This window comes from Heptranchias perlo, unplaced genomic scaffold (assembly GCF_035084215.1).
Source record: "Heptranchias perlo isolate sHepPer1 unplaced genomic scaffold, sHepPer1.hap1 HAP1_SCAFFOLD_636, whole genome shotgun sequence".
Lineage (NCBI taxonomy): Eukaryota > Metazoa > Chordata > Chondrichthyes > Hexanchiformes > Hexanchidae > Heptranchias > Heptranchias perlo.
In genome coordinates this window covers 93816-99668 of record NW_027139662.1, presented here as the reverse complement: position 1 = coordinate 99668, position 5853 = coordinate 93816, and the positions used below count along the sequence as shown (strand labels likewise).

Below are 5853 nucleotides of genomic sequence, written 5' to 3'. Positions count from 1 at the left end.
GTAGGGTATCTTTTATCTTCATGGTCTCGCATTTCCTGGTTTCTGATATTTGTTTTGGCTGCAAAACAAATGCCCGCTTTCGATGGCCAGCTGAGCACGGCCGATCTTCCACCATTTCACCTGTGATTGGCTTCGCCGAAATCTGAATTCTTCTTGACAGACAAGATCCGAAGGTTGCAGGAGAGCCGCTTCACTCTGACATGGATATTTCTGCAGTGAGCGACACCAGACTGTTTCCACAATGAATGTCACTCCCTTTTATTTTGGAAACGCAAAATTTTATTCACATTCCGATGGGTTTCAATTGATTTGTGAGAGATCATGAAAGGATCCTGCAGCGCTGCCTCGGATAATAACAACAGTTCTAAGCCGCATTTCAGTCGCGGCAACAAATCCTTACATCTGAGTATCTGCACCCTTAAATCCGAGTATCTGCACCCTTAAATCCAAGTATTTGCACCCTTGCACCGGTGTATCTGCACCCTCACACCGGAGTATCTGCACCCTGACACCGGAGTATCTGCACCCTCACACCGGAGTATCTGCGCCTTTACAACCATTAACTCATCAACTGTCCCCAATCATCTTTATCAGCGTCAGGAGACCTAAACAAAACCCAACAGAGAAGAAATTGGCTTTATGATTCTTCACTAATGTACGGACACATTTTTATTTCCGGTGCTTCAAGGGATATATGGGGAAAGTGGCCGCTGATACTCAGAAACTACTGCTTGTTGTTTTTTTTTCTAGCAGGCTCGTTGGTCTCGGGGTATGATTCTCGCTTCGGGTTTGTTGTTTGAAATATGTGAGAAATCCCAGGTTCAAATCCCAGGTGAGCCCTATTTTTCCCCCTGACTTTTGATCTTGACCTGCTGTTCAAACTGGCAGGATGTTTGGAGGTATCTCAATGATCTCATGATCTCTGAATGCATTCGACTTGCAATTGGAATTGACCTTGAAACCGCTCTCGGATTTCATCTCACTGAAGCTGAATGTGGCCGCTTTTTATCTGTCAGCGTGGAGGTGACGAGGTTGTGGTTTATCACCGCGGGCACACCTGTCCGGATATTGGTATTCAGAATGTACAAAATGCTGTCTCAAATATTCTGTTGTCATCCTGGGAGCTCCAGATTTCCATGCCCAACCTTTCCCCGAGTAAGAATGTGTCCAGTCTGTACCCGAACTATCTCCTCACTCAAAGCCTCCCATTGCTCATTTACTGTTTTACCTGCCAATCTTTGATTCCAATCCACCTGGACCCGATCCCTTTTCAACTCGCTGAAATTCGATCTTCCAAGTTGAGTATTTTCATACTTGATTTTTCCTTGCATTTTCCATAACTACACTAAACCTGCTGCAAATGCTCCCCCATTGAATCATGCTACACTTGCCCCACTTCTTCCCCCTAAATAAATCCAATACTGCTTCTTTCCTCGTTGGGCTGAAAACATACGGATTAAGAAAGTTCTCTTGGACACATTTCAGGAATTGCTCGCCCTCTTTGACTTTGACACTGCTATTTCCCAGTCTATATTCGGATAAATGAAGTTCCCTTTTATCACGACTCTAAAATTATTGCATCTTTCTGCAATTTGCCTGTCCATTTGCTCCTCTATCTCCTTCCCACTATTTGGTCCCCCTATCGAATGCATCCAGCAGCGTAATAGCTCCTCAATTGTTCCTTAATTCTAAACAAATAGATTCTGCCTTTGAACCCTTAAGCATGTCAACCCTTTCTACCGCTGTCACAGTATTTTTGATCAATAGTGCCTGCTCCCCTCCAGCCCCGCCCCCCCTCCTTTTTTCCCCTGCCTTTCCTGAATACGTTGTAGCCTGGAATATCGAAGTGGCCACTCCTCCGCTTGTTTGAGCCAGGTCTCCATTATTGACACTATAACATAATCCCATGTTACCACTTGTGTCTGCAGCTCACCAACCTTATTTACCAAGGATGTTAAACACAACATCAGGGCATAAAGGTCAGACAAGTTCCAATGCCCAATTAAATGTTCTATACACTAATGTACGTAGCATAAGAAATAAAACAAGTGAATTAGAAGCGTAAATTAAGCTTATAGTGCATGACGTAGTGCTCATCACTGAGACCTGACGACAAACTGGGCATGACTGAGATAAATATTTCAAGTTATAAGCCGTTTGGAAAGGATAGGGACATTGGAAAAGGCGGTGGAGTAGCGATATTGATGAGGGATACTATTACTGCATTGGAAAGAAGAGATATCAGTAAAGGTGAGCACGCAGTAGAAAGGCTTTGCGTAGAAATGAGTAACAGAATAGAATGCAAGACTTTGGTGGGAGTTGTTTATGGACTTCCGGATAGCAGTGAAAAAGTAACAGGATACACAAAAGCGGACATGTTGTTAGGGGTCTGGAACTCACTGTCTGAAAGGGTGGTCGAGGCAGAAAACCTCAACTCATTTAAAAAGTACTTGGATGTGCATTTGAAGTGCCGTAATCTACAGGGCTATGGACCAAGTGTTGGAAAGTAGGATTAAGTTGGATAGCTCTTTTTCGGCAGGCACAGACACGATAGGCCGAATGGCTTCCTTCTGTTCTGCAACTTTCGATGATTCTATGATTCCGTGTGTGGGAAGGGATTCACTCAGTCATCACACGTGCTGAGACACCAGGGAGTTCAAAAGTGACTGCAGGGGTTGGATTCTGCTGTTAATCCCATCCAGAACTGAACCATGTTCATTCTGACATTTGGGGTTTGTTTCTTCTGATGTTAATAACCCTATAACTGGGCAGGAGATTAATATTCTGGATATCTGTTAAATAAATCAGCTTTGTTTTACACACCTTGTTGTAGATTTTGGTGTTTCCCACCTGAGTGTTTAGCATCACCTGACTGGAGCTCAGAAAGGACAATCTGGGGGGAGGATCATCCGGTGGGAACAGAACTTCAGCCTGGACACAGTCCTTCAGGGCCACACTGAGAGGGGCAAACGGCACTTTGGTCTTTCTTATCTCTCTTCACTGACAGCAAAGTGGCCGTGCGGCATCCAGTCTAAAAATGACTGTGGTAATTATTCTCTGAAGATTTAACCTGTTTGTGTGACAGTCCTCGGTCGACCATTCAAGGCAGGCGTTAAATCATTTAAAATAAACCCGCTAAAAATAAATGGGTTATGAATTGTGATTTCCGTGAAGCCAAAGTTCCTTCCTTTATATGATTGATGTGCCTTCTCTCCGACTACAGGGTAAATGGTGGAATATCAGCCCTGCTCAGCCGGCAATGATCACGGTACATTTTCTTGCAGACAAACCACACATTGAAACCCTGGAACTTTGAGGCGATGAATCCTTAGGGAAAATAAAATTAGGGCTCAAACCATCAAACTTTCGCGTTAACCGATAGCATTACGAGACAGGTGAAGAATTTACCTACTAAACCAATAATTCACTCAGCGAAACTTTGAGGTTGCAGTGACCAATATAACATTTGTCTATTGTCAGTCCAAAATGAACGGTTGAAACTTGCAGGAGTGAAAATCCAACGAGCCGGTCTTCACTCTTAAATCAGCAACTATGAAGTGAAGAGAAACGTGCCGGAGAAATACTCGATTTCAGCGCGGTGACACTGAGCCAGAGTAAAGCTCAGTTAATATGATCGCCCAGTGGCGAGAGGGTGGATTTGGAACTCCTGAGCGATTGCACTGCGCATTTTCCAGATCTGCTTGGATCACCAATCACTTCAATTCATCACTTACAGGGACAATTCGATTCTCGGTTTCTTTTCCCTGACGCTTGGCGAGATCTTAAAAATTGGAAGCGATCAATATCAAAGCGAACCTCGTCACCGACATGCTCACAGATACAAAGCGGACACACTCTGCTTCAGTGAGATGAAAGCCCAGAGCGGTTTCAAGGTCGAATGCAATTGTAATCAAAGCTCGTTCAATGAAAGTGCAAGGCTTTGAGGTGCATTTAAAGTCCTGATTGTTTGAACTGAACTTCTTCCGAAGGTGCTTGAGATTCACGTGGAGTGATTTGGGGACTTCTTTCCACTCTTTGCAAAAGTTTGAACCGCAGGTCAAGATCAAAAGTCGAGGGTTAAATTTGGGCTTGTCCACGCTCTGACTCTCGAATCATACCCCGACCTCAACCAGCCAGAGACAAGAACGTGTCCTTGTATTGACGTGTTTCGGTCACATTCCATGAGAGGTCTATCTGTATAATGAAACGGCATTTTTGAAGAGACATTCTGATCAGTTCTGTGTTGGCTCCTGAACAAGGACAAACACCGCACTGTCTGTTTTCGCATGTCAGATTCACTGAACATAATAAATTACATAAAGGCGCCGCTGGGAGTTGAACCCAGGATCTCCTGTTTGCTGGACAGGCGCTTTAACCAACTAAGCAACGGAGCCAATTCCTGATATCAGTTTTCACTTCCTCTCATTAATATCTATCAGCCACACGTCACATTCTGTTGGGGGTTCAGACTGTTCCATCTTTGTCAATTTCGCTTGCCCGTTTCCCTGTGAATCCCACTGCTGAATAACCTCACATTTCCCCACTTTATACTTTATTTGCCAACTTCTAGCCCACTCACTTAACCTGTCTGTATCACTTTGCATCCTCTTTGCGTCCTCCTCACGGCTTACCTTCCCACCTAGTTTTGTATCGTCAGCGAACTTGGATACATTATACTCGGTCCCCTCATCTAAGTCATTAATATCGATTGTAAATATCTGAGGCCCAAGCACTGATATTCACGGCACCCCACTAGTTACAACCTGCCAACCCGAAAATGACCTCTTTATTCCGACTTTCTGTTTTCTGTACGTCAACAAATCCCCAGTTCATGTTAATATATTCCCACAATCCCATGAGCCCTAATCTTGTTTAACAAACTTTTGTGTGGCACCTTATCGATTGCCTTTTGAAAATCCAAATATTCTACATCCACTGGTTCTCCCTTATCTACCCTGCAATCTGCACCCTCAAAACCTCTAATAGATTTGTCAAACACGATTTCCCTTTCACAAAACCGTGTTCTATGTGCCTAACCATATTATGATCTTCGACGTGCCCTGTTACCACGTCCCGAGTTATAGATTCTAGCATTTTTCCTCCTACTATTGTCAGGCTAATCGCTTGTAGTTCCCTGTTTTCTCTCTCCCTCCTTTCTTGAATAGTGGGGTGACGTTTGTTACCTTCCAATCCAAAGGGACCTTTCTAGAATCTGTAAGATACATAAAAAGGCTAATGATCACAGTGACTGTTCGGACACTGTGAGCTACAGTTAAAGGTCGCCAACATTTAAAGTGTCCGGCCGCAGATCTTTTCCAAATCATGACAGAAATGGCAAGAAACCTACACGCAGACTTTGATGAGCGGCACGACTTTCGAACAGGAGGCATTTTACAGAAGGCAAGAAAGTGCATTGTGTATCGCTCTTATGGGTTGTAAAATTGAAGAATGATGGGCTGCTGGCTGTTCAGGCAGGAGCGGGGAAATTGCTCATGTTGATCAGGAGCGAGCTTTGTGCTCAGTCGGGGGAATTTGGTTGGTGCTATTTTGAACAACACCAGGAAAGTCAAGTTCCCTGATCGGGAATCAAACATGGTGGCGCGGCGGCGAGAGCGCCGAGTCCTCAGCACTGGACCACCAGCGAATCTGCTGCAATTTTCATTCAAGCAAGCAGACCAACGTTGCCTTTCCGACTTGTCCCGACGAAACTCACGTCACTTTCGCCCCAGACAAGTTGCTCGCACAAAATTTAATTTACTGTTAGAACATGAGAGACTTGTTCAGACAACGACAGCACCAAGTGCGGGTCGGCAGGTACATGAAATGGACAGTAAGGGGAAATATTACCACAAG

General features: G+C 44.4%; 1 non-coding gene across 1 annotated transcript; it reads right to left on the bottom strand.

Moving 5' to 3' along the window:
• Positions 1-4320: 4320 nt before the first annotated feature.
• trnaa-agc (transfer RNA alanine (anticodon AGC)) lies at positions 4321-4394 on the bottom strand. The gene has a single exon. It is a non-coding gene; the product is annotated as a tRNA-Ala (tRNA).
• Positions 4395-5853: the final 1459 nt, after the last annotated feature.